This window comes from Monodelphis domestica, chromosome 3 (genome assembly GCF_027887165.1).
Source record: "Monodelphis domestica isolate mMonDom1 chromosome 3, mMonDom1.pri, whole genome shotgun sequence".
Taxonomy (NCBI): Eukaryota; Metazoa; Chordata; class Mammalia; order Didelphimorphia; family Didelphidae; genus Monodelphis; species Monodelphis domestica.
In genome coordinates this window covers 108,457,150-108,471,174 of record NC_077229.1, presented here as the reverse complement: position 1 = coordinate 108,471,174, position 14,025 = coordinate 108,457,150, and positions in this window count along the sequence as shown.

Here is a 14,025-nt window from a genome sequence, read left to right as displayed (position 1 = left end):
CTTAACTCTGCCAGATGATCCTGAGACTGTTTTTTTTTTTTTAATCATAGCTCCAGACCTACAACACCAAATAGCTATTAGATATTTCAAATTGAAGAGCCTATAGGAATCTCAAAGTCAATCTGCATAATAAAGAACACAATATCTTACCCTAACTCTAAACCCTTCCTTAGTCAGTAAACTTCAATGATTATCATTATATTTATGTTCAGATAAATGTATGTTCACATACTCTGCATCCAAAATGCTCCATAAGTTGGCCCCCATCTTCTACTCTTCATCACAGATGACATTCTATCTCGTATTTTGTACTTTTACATGCTGTCTCTCATCTCTAGAATGCTTTCCCTTCTCACTCCCAAACTTTAAAATTCCTAGTTTTCATCTTAGCTAAATGTCATCTCCCAAATAATATCACTTCTGAGCCCTGACTTGATCAGCTGCTAGTTACCTCTCTCCCCTATGTATACAGGACTACTTAGAGGTAGATAGATGGTGCAGTAAAGACCTGAATTCAAGTCCATTTTTAAATACTAGCTGACCTTGATCAAGTCACTTAACTTCTGTCTGCTTTGGTTACTTTCAGCTATAAAATGGGAAAAATAATATACTATATCACAGGGTTGTTGTGAGGATCAAATAAGGTGTTTGTAAAGAGTTAAGCACAATTAATTCCTGGCACAAAGAAACTTCTTTAAATGCATACAATTTTGTTTCACCTTACACAATATAAACTCATTTTCATCTCAGCACTTATCCAAAATATCTAGTACAAAGTAGGTACTTAATAAATGCTTACCAATTGATTAACTTAATTGACTGATTGTTAATTAAGTGAAAATTCCTCAGTGAACTTCCCTAAGCAAACTTCTCTTTCTTTCTCTGTCTCTGTATCTGTCTCTTTCTATGTATCTATCTCTTTCTCTGTGCATGCAGAGACATGCAAAAACATACATAAACGGTGCTGACTGAAGAGGGGACCTATTCCTAAGGGAAGCAGATTGAGGCAGGGAATGGTTATGGGCCTGAGCTGGTGTTCTGGATAAGGAGTAGGAAATGAAGAATATATCATCTATATGGTTTTCATACACACACACACCCCAACCCAGTCTGATGAATGCAGAATGGGGAGTTCAAACAAAATAGCATCCTATAATCCTGTCATTCTGAAACAGTAAACCTTCCAGCTAGGTAACTATAGGTGACAACAGGTGTAGTCTATTTGAGCTAAAACCAGGAGCTAATCCACATTTATATATTACCCAGACCCAAACCTGGGAGAAGAACTTGCACAGAACAGCTATGAAGGCAGTATTCAGACTTCCCCTGGACTAAATAGCTTTGGGCCACTGAAAGTTTATAGATGCTTAGTCTGAGCCTCCCCTAAGATTCCTGAAGAACACAGGAAAGAGAAACCCATAGCTGGACCATAGGAGAATACAAAATGTTACCAAGCAAAATTCAGGCATTATTTCCAGAAATGCACAAAGCCTAGTTCTAAAGCAAAATCCCAATTCAAGAAGTAAGACTGAGAAAATGAGTAAACTAAAAAAAGTATCCCATTCTAAAGATCTGTTATAATGACAGGGACATCCAAGATACAAAGCCATAAGCAGAAAATGGGTCTAAAACATCTACAAGTAAAGCTTCAGAGAAAAATACAGCTTGGATACAAATTCAACTAAAATTCCCAGAAGAAATGAAATCAAGTTTTGGGCTTTATTCTTTAAGGAATTAAAATTATTTTATATATTAATAAGAACACTAGAAGAAATAATTGGAAAAGAAATGAGATTAGTTGAAGAAAGAAGAGGAAAGAGAATTTATATCATGGTGCATGAGGTACAAAACCTTACCAAGGCAAGAGACTCTTTGAAAATTAAAAGAGATCAAACAAAAATTAATGACTCAATAAGAAAATAATTTTAATGGAGAAAATATAAACTATCTCACATTAAAAAAAAAAACCTGACCTGTAAAAGAAATAAAGAAGAGATAAGTTAAGGATTATTAGACTATCTGAAAACCATGAATAGACAAAACAAACAAACAAAAAAGAAATCATGAAAGAAAATTACCTGTAACTATTAGTTCTAAAGAGCAAAGTAAAAATAGAAAGAACCCTCTGGTCTCAACCTGAAGAAAACCCCCAAATGAAAACTCTCAGGAATAATAATAGCTAAGATACAGCATTTCCAGATCAAAGAAAAAAATCCAAAAAGAAATAATTCAAAGATTGAAGATCCATGATCAATATAATACAAGATTTAGCAGCTACCACCATAAAAGAATGGAAAGCTTGAAATTCATTATTTCAAAAGGCAAAAGATATAGATCTACAATAATAGCTTACCTAGCACAATTGAACATAACTGTTGGAGGGGAGATATCCCTTTAATGAAATAGAGAATTTCTATACATTCCAGAAGAAAAGGGTAGAGTTGAATAGAAATTTTAAAATATAAACACCGGAATCAAGAGAAACAACATAAATATAAGTAAACAATCAGAGGAGATTAAACAAGGATAAATTGTTTACATTCTCATATACTGGATGAAATAGTTTTGGTTTTTTTCCTCAGAAACTTAATTTATCTGAAACCAGAGAGTCAAACAAAATCTTGGAATTATTTTGTTTTTATTTTATTTTTAAAAAAAGGAAAGAGAAGAGAAAAGGGAGCATACTAGATGGAAGATAGATGTGGAAAAGTAAGAGAAATCATGTCACATAATTGTATAATTGAGTATTTAAGTAGAGGGCTATATGAGCAAGTTAAAAGGGATTGAGAAACGGGACCCTTGGACTTCATTTTCATCTGAACTGGTCAAAGAAGAGTAGAATATATGCATATAGAGGAAACTGGTTATAGAAAAATATGTTGCTCTAGAGGGGCCTAGGAGAGAATTGAGAAGAGGTAGGGATAGTAAGATGAAGAGTAGATTAAGAAATGGATTAGTCATATACAAAATAAACTCAATCCACTGAGAATGAGGGAAAGAGAGAAAGAGAGAAAGGGAGAAAGGGAAAAAGAAAGAAAGAGAGAAAGAAAGAAAGAAAGAAAGAGAGAGAGAGAGAGAAAGAAAGAAAGAAAGAAAGAAAGAAAGAAAGAAAGAAAGAAAGAAAGAAAGAAAGAAAGAAAGAAAGAAAGAAAGAAAGAAAGAAAGAAAGAAAGAAAGAAAGAAAGAAAGAAAGAAAGAAAGAAAGAAAGAAAGAAAGAAAGAAAGAAAGAAAGAAAGAAAGAAAGAAAGAGAAACAGAGAGAGAGAAAGAAAGAAACTAAGAAACTAAGAAAGGAAGGAAGGAAGGAAGGAAGGAAGGAAGGAAGGAAGGAAGGAAGGAAGGAAGGAAGGAAGGAAGGAAGGAAAGAAGGAAGGAAGGAAGGAAGGAAGGAAGGAAGGAAGGAAGGAAGGAAGGAAGGAAGGAAGGAAGGAAGGAAGGAAGGAAGAAAATTTAAGAATGTACTGTTTATAAAGAAGTGAAACTTAAACATTAATAAAGAGTTAAAAATAAGGATCTGGAGCAAAATCTATTATGTTTTAGCTGAAAAGAGGTGGAGTACCAAGCATAATTTCAGAGTGGATAATAATGAAAAATAAACTATTCAAATGGATAAACAGGAACACTGCACTATACTGAAAAGTACCACAAACAATAAATAACATCAATACTTAAAACATTCAGTAAATAGCATAGCATCTAAATGCTTAAAAGAGCTAAAAGAGTTATAGGGAGAAAGAGACAGCAAAACTATACTAGTAAAAGAGTAAAATTTATCCATTTCAGACCTAGGCAAATCTAACCAAAAAATAAACAGAAAAAAAAAGTTTCATCTAGAAAGGAGGTGGGATCAAGGTAGATGAAAAAAATATATAGGAGGAAGGGTATATGCGGGAAGGGCTAGGGTGATCAGTCATCAAATGAGCATCACTCTTATCTGAAATGGACAAAAGAGAATTGAACCCATAGAAAATTTAGTAGAAATACCTCTAACATCTAACCTCACCAAAAAGGAGGAGTTTGCTCCACCTAGCTACCTCAGCTAAAAGACAGAGGAGTGTCATGTGTAAGGGAGAGAAATTAGAATAGTATAACTTAACATAAATCATATTTAAAAAGCCAGAAAGAAAGGCTATTATTCTTACATGTTTAAGGTTCAAATGACTGTTGAACAGTATAAAGCAATTGCTTTCTGTCACTGAATAAAGGTATTAGAGTGTAAACACATTTTTATAGACTCATTGAAATCATACTTAGTCCAGTTAAAGTAACACCTAAGATAATAAGTATCTCACACTTTTCTCATATGATGGAGATACACTAAATTGTTACATATGAAAACCTTTCATTTTACATAGGCTAGAGTTTGTGAATATTTGGTAAGACAAAATCTACTAAAAACATTGTTCTTTAGCTTTATATGAATTAATATCATTTCTGGGAATCTTCCTCATCAATAACTTCCTTCCCACTGTAGAAAAATCTCTGCCCTGAGAGACACCATTTTCTTGATTAGTAAATTACTTGCCTAGACCACTAGAGATCCCAGTCATGACTCATTGAGTCAAAATCTCCATTCACTTTCCTGACTTCTCTTCAACAATTACTTCCCCCAACACTTTATAGATTCCCTTTATGTGTGGTGATCTCTCATTAGAATAAAAGTTCCCTGAAGGCAAGAATTATTTTATTTGCTGACATTCATATGCTCTGCTCTTAGCGTAATGCCTGGGAAAAAATAAGAACTTAATATTTGGAAGTTGTTGGTTTGTTTGTTTTTTTCCATGTAACTATCTGGGGCATTGTGGACAAAAGTTCAGTCTGTGAACAAAACAGTTTGCTGCTTGAATTCTAAATGATATTTTGAGATTTGCATTTGTAGTATCAGGATTTGTTATCTACCAAACCATGACATAGAGGTTCTGATGTATAGTTCTAACTACCAAATAATATTTTCCTATATACTTATTTTGTAGGTGCTAAATTTTTATAGCCAACAGGAATGTGTTAATCATTTTCTGTCATTTATTTGCATTATTTACACTGATGACTATATCAAGAATCCATAATGATAATGTTCCAAATTTTCCAATGAAAATGACTGACTCCTGAATGACCATCATAAACCTTTCTTTCTTCCACAAATAAATTTGAATAATGTAGCCATCTGTTTGACATGTTTTTTTTTATTTCCTCATTTTCATTTTTATCATTAATAAATTTATTATCAAGTATCTCAGTCTCTCTTTCCCCTCCCCACATCATAGAAGGCATCATTCAGCATACGGTTTAAACACCAGATATATTCTTTCTAATGTTTCCTATGGATGGTATTTTGATTTCATTATTTGACCTTAGTTATTTCATAGACACCATAGGGATGTAAACCCATGTGGAACCCTTTAAAAAAAAAAAAACCTTTACCTTCTGTCTTAGAATTAATACTTTGGGAGGGGCAGTTGGGTAGCCCAGTGAAGTGAGAGCCGGACCTAGAGATGGGAAGTCCTAGATTCAAATCTGGTCTCAGACACTTCTCAGCTGTGTGACCCTGGGCAAGTCATTTAACCCCCATTGCCTAACCCTTATCATTCTTCTGCCTTGGAACCAATACACAGTATTCATTCCAAGATGTAAGGTAAGGGTTTTTTAAAAAAATAATTAATACTTTGTATTGTTTCTAAGACAGAAGAGCCATAAGGACTAGGCAATGGGGGTTAAGTGACTTGCCCAGGGTCATATAGCTAGGAAGTTTCTGAGGTCTTATTTGAACCCAGGACCCCCCCATTTCCAGGACTGGCTATCAATACACTGAGTCACCCAGCTGCCTCCATGTGGGGCTCCTTTTAAGAAAATTAATGGTATGTACCATTCCTATTTGTCAGTAGTTATGTCTGCCTTATTCCAAAATATTTCTGGAAGTGAGGACTTTGTTGATCATGTACTCTAAGAATGAATCCTTTTTTGAAAAGAAGTATTCATCTTTCTTTACCTGCTTTTGAGTGATGGACCCTAAGTTCTATTAATATAATATATATTGTTGTTTTTTCCCATCTATCATGCTTTCCAGATCTATTGTGGTCCATTTTCCAGTTCTGAATATGTGTGTGTGTGAAGACTACTATTGCAGAGTTCATTGTTTTAAATGTCTTCTTCCCATTTATCTTTGATTTCAGGATGCCAGTAAGTCTCTTAGCATATTGAGCCAAAACCTTTTCCTAGATACCTTTATGCTTGATATTTCTTTCCTGGAGGAGACCAAGGTATTTCAAAGTATTGCCTTCATTCGTTCTTTTGATATGACCTTTAGATTTCAAACTCAAAGCTTTCTGTCTGTATCTTGGCTTGGTGTACAGTAAGAATTTTAAATTTGCCAAATCAAAATGACATTTTAATATCATTAGAGAAAGATTCCATGAGAGGAAGAAGCTGTTTAATGTTCTAGTGGAGTCGTATAACTTGATGTTATCTCTCTGTACCAAATGATTAATAAGATGTTTTAATTATACTCTTTTCATTTAGAAGCCATACAAAATTCTATTTAGAAGATATGATAATGGATTTAAGACTAGGCAGAACCATAAGGGGCTTAAACTGCTTCCCTAAAAGTATCATACGTTATATCAATTGTCCTGGACTTCATTGTGTTGATGGGTTAAAGAAAGACCAGTTTTCCATGTGGACATTACATACTCTAGTCTTTTCAGCAGACTAGTCTAAGTATTTGCAATACATAAATAAGTAATGAGTGCAAAACTGAGCCGAAGGCTTTGCAATAATTAACAAAGGAAGTATAAATATTATAATATTTGGGGGCAAATTGTTCAGTAATTGATGAATAAATAAAAAGTTGCTCTTTACTTTGGGGCAGCTTGCTCTCAAAGCCATTGTAGGCACTTAATATATGCTTGTTAATTTAATGATTGATTTAATGATCTATTCTAGAATTCCCTCAGTAATTGACATCAAGCTCATTGCTCTATAATAATGTTCAGCCTCTATTCACTTCTTTTTTAAGAAAGAAATTGAAATATTTAACCCCTTCTAGTTCTTATGGCAGCTACATAGAGCAGTAGATAGAGTACTGGGGGTGGAATCAGGAATACCTAAGTTCAAACCCTGCCTGAGATGCATACTAGCTGTGTGACCCTGGGCAAATCATTTAACATAAATTTCATCAAATGTAAAATAAAGATGATAATAATAATATATAAATATATATATAAATAATATATAAATATATAAAATAATAATAGCTGTTATCATAATGTTGTGATGAGGATCAAATGAGATAATATTTGTGAAGCTCTTAATTCAGTGCCTGGAACATAATAGGTCTAATATAAATGTATTTGGGGGGGGGACTGGGTAGCTCAGTGGATTGAGAGCCAGATATAGAAACAGGAGGTCCTGGGTTCAAATTTGACATCAGACACTTCCTAACTGTGTGACCCTGGGCAAGTCAATTAACCTCCATTGCCTAGCCCTTACTGCTCTTCTGCCTTAGAACCACTCCACAGTATTGATTGTAAGATGGGAGGTAAAGATTATAAAAATAATAACAAATTGATTTTTTTCATTATTATTCAGTCATTTCAGTCATTTCTAACTCTTCTTAACCACATTTTGGATTTTCTTGGCAAAGATACTAGAGTGTTTGCCATTTCCTTCTCTAGCTCATCTTACTGATGAGGAAACTGAGGCCAACAGAGTTAATTAAGTGACTTACCCATTCACACAACTGTAGTAGGGATGTGAAGCTGGATCCAGACTCAGGTCTTCCTGATTCTAGTCCTGGCATTATATCTACTGTGCCACCTAACTCTTCCAAATAAGTGCCAGTTATTATTATCATTATTACTAATTCCCCTTAGAAACTTTTTGGAATAGCTTGTTCATTCCTCTGCTGATACAGTTTTGTCATAAATGCATTTATTTTCTTATATGTGAATCAAGTTGTTAATCCTTTGTCTAAACTAAATGAACACACATAATTGTCCTATTCTAAAGAGATCATTAGTGTTCTCAACTTCTAGATAGGTTTTCATTTCAATGAAGACAGTTGGGAGCAAAATACCTTTCTGTTGATGCGAGACACTGAAGCATCTGAGTGCCAATAATCATTCATGTTACCTGATCTTATTGCTTTCCACTTCTAGAGAGAGACCAGAGTTTCACTCACCTGCCTTAACAGAACTATTCTTTCATTCTTATATTGATGGTGGGCAAGCTTGCTATATCTCATATTTTTAAAACCTCTACCTTCTGTCTTAGAATCAATACTAAGTATTGATTCTAAAGCAGAAGAACAGTAAGAGCTAAGCAATGGGGGTTCAGTGACTTGTCCAGGGTCACTGCTAGAGACCAGAATTGAATCTGGTACTTCCTGTCTCCAGACCTGGCTCTCCAGCCACTGAGTCACCTAGCAGCCCCCTGTATCTTGTTTATCCAACTTATATTTGTGTTGGGTTGGATTTTTTTCGACTTTAGATGACCAGGAACTTTCCACACCTTCCTCCTTTGGGAGTTCTCTCTTCTCTTCTCATTTATTTATTTCTCAAACTTGTAAGCATTTTGATGGATCTTGAATTGCTTATTTTCTTCTTTGTATTGCTTTGATTCTTTTTATCATGCTAACCTTTCTGACTTTTGCTTTTCGTTGCTAATTAAGTGAATATAGCATTTCCAATATGCTTTTGTTTTCTTGATTTTTTTTCTGAGTGTTTCTTTTTGGTTGTCTTTAATTGGGCAACATGGCTTTCAAATTTTCGATTGATTATATATACTAGCTAGGTTTTGATGTAATCTACCATTGACTTTCTACATATCTACACAAGCCCAGAGAAATCATTTTCTGCTCTGGAAAGATTTGACACTTGTCCTTGATAGTTCAACCTTTTCTCTCATGTTTCTTACCATGGCAACTATCACAAGCATATTTCTGTACACAAATCCTGAGTATTTTTTTTCCCTTAACACTTACCAGAGAGAATGTGTTTGTTCATTATTATTCTGACACAGCTACTTTTTTTTGAATAATACGATTTTGCTATAATTGATCTGATATTCTGCCAAAAATAAGAATTGTTAATTTTTAAAAGCCTTTCAAAATTCCATTCTAAGTATGTCCATCTAGTTTTCAAAATCATTTTGTAATGTGTTTTGTCATCCATTTCTATATTAGGATATTACCTGGAATTTGCTTTAAATGAAAATCTTTAGTGATCCCAGGTTCTCTACATTTTTCTCTTCAAATCTTAGGAGCTCCTTGATAGTTTTTTTCCCTCTTATTTCATCTCATCTAGGATTATGAATGAAGTCATTCCTTATATTTACCCTGAGCTGGTCACTAACATGCTATGATCTTTTTTCTATTTTGTCTATTATCTCTTTCCAGTTTTGTTCTGATATAGTACTGGCACATAAAATAAATATTCATGTCTTCAGTCCATATCATGTGTAGTCATGGAGATTTCTGGTTTAGATGGCAGTATTAAAGGTCCTAGAAAAGCTCAGCTTTCCAATAATACCCTAGCATAATTTGTTTTGCTTAACTATGCATATTTGTTCCAAGAGTTTTATTTCACTGTTTATTTGTTTTTGGTTTTTTTTTTCCATTTGAGGAGTTATATCAACACAGACCATCTAGAGGGACAGTCTCACCTCTGAAAGGATGCTAAGATATCAAAGAAAGAGGGGTAGTCTATGCCAGTACAGTAGTAAACAGGTCTTTTTGGGAAGATCTCACTCAGGAGGCCAATTTTGGGCAGTAGCAGGATAGAGGCAGTTCCCTGTATCACACTTAGGTCAGGTCAGATATTATATAGGAATAGAACAAAGACAGCTTCCTACCAAGAAATGGTCCATGGTCATTTGGGGTGAATTTTCCTACGAGTACTTGTTTTCTCATGGACAGTTGTATAACAGAGCTGCTTTGCTGTTTACAATAATCATGATATTATAGGTTACCTTCCCAGGCTCTTATTTCCACCTTATAGAAGGGGAAAAGAAAATTGTTTTTTGTTCATTGAAGAAAAATTTAATTTAATTTTTTCAGTCCTTCAAAACATTCTAAAAATTGTACCAGAAGTAACAATGATAAAGAAAACCAAAGAAAAAGAAAAATAAACTTCTCTATTCAGTTCAGAATTGCACAAGAAGACTGTCAACTTCATCATTCAACTGAAACTATTTTCTTCCAAGTCATCAATGATTAGAGTTCTTGAGGGAAAAAGGAAGGAAAATAAATAACATAGAACAGAAATTATAAACATTGCCCAAATAGTATACTCCTTGAAAAAGAATAGTGCCTTCAGAACTCAACAATAAAACGATAAGCAAAGAACAAAGTGAAAAGATTGAAAAAACAGAATAGGTTGGATTTTGTGGCTGTTATTATTGTTGGTGATGGTGTGATCTTATCCTTCTCACCTTTTGGGGCAAGGTTTAGATAGAAATAGTTTTAGGACATATTCTAGGATATATTTATTGTTTAGTATTCTATTTTATTTATTTATTAGGAATTGTTACAAAGAATTAAGTATTTATACTTGAATAAAGGTGTTCAAACATAATTTTATCTTCCATAGGGTGCCTGAAAATATCTTGTAGTAGACAAAACAACAGGGATGATAAGTACCTCATTGTGTTTTCACACTATTTTGATCTCATCTGCTAGGTTTATTTATTATGATAGTTATTCATTAAATGTTGCTTGGATATTATGAGTATTTGTTAAGTTCTTGAGTTTTAATGGATCAATGTTGGGTTCAGATGATAGTGGGCAACAATTTAGTGTGTGCTAATAATCAAAATTTAAAATAATAATAATAATTTTTTGAAATAGTCAATTGGTTGAATTCTCCAGAACATTTTTATGCCTAGTGAGTCTAGGACATTTTGATGCCTGTGAATTTAATGCCTGATATGTAAATTTGCTGTTAGTTGGTCCAACTAAAGAAAGTGAGCTTTAGATATACTAATTTGAACCTTGCCAATTAGGTGCTCAATTTTTACAGTCTTTAGTGATATGTTATAGTTTCTGCCATTTTCTTTCATACTTTGTTATTTTTAATTATTATGATTATCCTTTCAAATATCAAAATTCTACCCATTCTTCAAGAAGGAATTTAGCTCTCATGTCTTGCAGGAAATCTTCCCTAATTACTTAATCTAGACCATTCTAAGGTCTTCCTTGTCAGACTTAAAATACTTAAAGTTTGAGCCTCCAAAAGCTGATTTGAGGCTATTATCTTTTATACTATTTGATAATTTAACCTATGTTAGTTTATTTCATTGATTTTCTATTATGATAGTTTAGGTTAATATCTTAACTGTAGACTTCATAGAGGAAGAGAGTTGAACCTAATTGTTTCTGAATCTTCCACATGGCCAAATTCTAGGCTTCTTGAACATAGTCATTATTCAATTTAAATTTCTGATATGATTGATGGACTAGTCATAGATGGAATCTCAAAATCAAAGAGACAACAACAATGGCCTAGAATTATGAAACATATTCATTTTACAATCTTGGAAATAAATATAGAATCAAATATCTTAGACTCATAGGTCCTTAGAATCCTAGAAAATAAAAATGACAAAATTTTAGAATTATAGAATCAGAATCACATGGAAATCATAGAATTATGGAATGTTAAATCATGGAATCATACATTCATAGAAACTTAGAATCACAGAATTCCACAGCTTCAGAATCAGATGTTAAACTAGAGGCTTACAAGTATAGAAGTCTGAAGCTAAAAAGAATGTTTGATGGATGGATGGATGGCTAGATCTGCTAAAATATTGCTGTCCCTTTGGTGAGTCACCATGTTATTGCCTCACTCTTTCTTGGCTGGCAGTCATCAGAGTGGTGTATTCTGCTTAAATGATGCTCAGAATGAGAAGACAATCGATCTGGCCAAGAAAAACATCAGCCACTTTTCATATTTCCTCCCCAGCAACTGGCTTCATATCTCTGATCCTCCAACCCAAGAGAGTCTAAAAATAGCCACTTGTCTGTCACCTGGCCAGCTTGGTGAGAGCTTTGGGGATATATGGAGCCAGCAGGCTGGGCTGGGATGTCTCTGGGTCATCAAACAGAGTGCAGACTTACAATCCCCTAATGATCACACTTCCTACTAATCGCCTGAACTTTCCAAGGCTTCTTATCTTCTTTTCCCTGGACACTCAGCAGCCTTTCAGGAAGAGATAGCTAATAGCATAGATACATGCTTTGCCTTCAGGAATCCTCAAAGGATCCAGAGCTCCTGTCCTCAGAAAGTCCCTACCTTTTATTAGGAAATCATGGACCTTGCACTGGGGAGTCCATGGACTAAGGAGTAGGGGGGAAGGGAGGCAGATATAAAACATATTCTTCCTTCTAATCTAGAGCTTTACCCATTGAATATCAAAATTTTGTTTATGTCTCACTCTGCTAAATGTGAGATTTAGAAAGAAGTAAGTAATCAGAAGTCTTTCCTCTAGACCTCAGCAACTTGTAGGGCCATTGGGGAGATGTGGGAACAAAGGGAAAGCTGTCATGGAAAGAGAACTGGCCTATGAGTCAGTACATCTGAGTTCTAGATTCAGCCTTGCCATTGATTATGTGACATTAGACAAGTCATTTCACTTTTTTGAATACCAAGCTCCTCCTTTGGCAAAGAGAGAAACTGAACTATATGATATATAAAGAAGGCAGAGTGTGACCTGGGTGGCTTCTGATGAATATTCCCAAGAGCCTTTGTGTCTAAGGGCCCCTGAAAATACTTTCCACATAGTGTTCAAATACATTAGCCCAAACTTTATGTACAACTATGCTAAAGTCTCTCCCAAGGCTAATATTCTTTCTTCCAAGGTCTCCTCCATTGGATGACTCAATGATATCTAAGTCTGCCAGTCACCAGAACTTGCCTCCCTCAATCCCACCCCCAACTTCCCCACACTGTCAGCTGTCAACCACCCCCCTCCAATAAAGCCATCAGTAATTAATTACTTTTAAATGACAGCAGCATATTGAAACAGCTGATAGAGGCTGACAGCGGGCGCCAATTAACCTGAATTACTATCTTGATTGTGGCCCAATTAATGTCAGCTGTGCAGTGTCAGAAGCGAAGGCAGGGTAATGTAATTGTTTAATTAATTCCCTCTTGAGGTTAGTGACTCTGGGACCATCCCAGCTCTGACTTTTTCCTTCCAAGAAATGAGGCAAGCATCACCCCACAGGAAAAAGCCTATATCTTGAAAGAGCTGGGATGGACCCTGAACCTCTCTGCTCCTTCCAGAAGGAGCCAGAATTAAAACAATCAAATCCTGGAGTCCTGATTCCTGCAAGAACCTTGATTTTAACTTGGAAGACCTGAGGTCAAGTTCTAACTCTAGTTCTTTCTAACTGTGTGACCCTATGGAAGTCCTAGGAATACCAGTTGCTTTGTATTCTACCATCTTTGGAACCCTTCTGTAGTACAATCTTCAGTTCCAGGTATCATGATTAAGGAGTACACTGATTACATGGAAAGTTTATGAAGGAAAGCTAGGTGGTATCATGGATAGAGTATTGGCCCTGGACTGGAGTCCAGGAGTACTGGAGGAGAGTACTGGAGAAAGATTCATCCTCCATGAGTTCAAATCTGACACTTACCATGTGACCCTGTGCAAGTCACTTAACCCTGTTTGCCTCAGCTCCTCATCTCTAAAATGAGCTGGAGAAGAAAATAACAAACCACTCCAGTATCTTTGCCAAGAAAACCCTAAATGGGGCCAAAAAAAAAAGTCAAACAAGACTAAATATCAAAATGTGAAGGAGGTTAGTCAGGATTTGGAAGGACTTTTAATCTAGGGCATATACAGATAAATTGAAGCAAATAGAGATGGTTAACTTGGAGAAAAGAAGACTACGTGAGGACAGGATACCCATATTGAAATGTTTAATGAGTTCCCTTGTGCAAGAGGGATTAGATTTTTTTTTCTCCTTGGTGTTAATCTCCCCCCTTTCACATATAAAGAAACTGAGGTTCAAAGTAGAGAAAT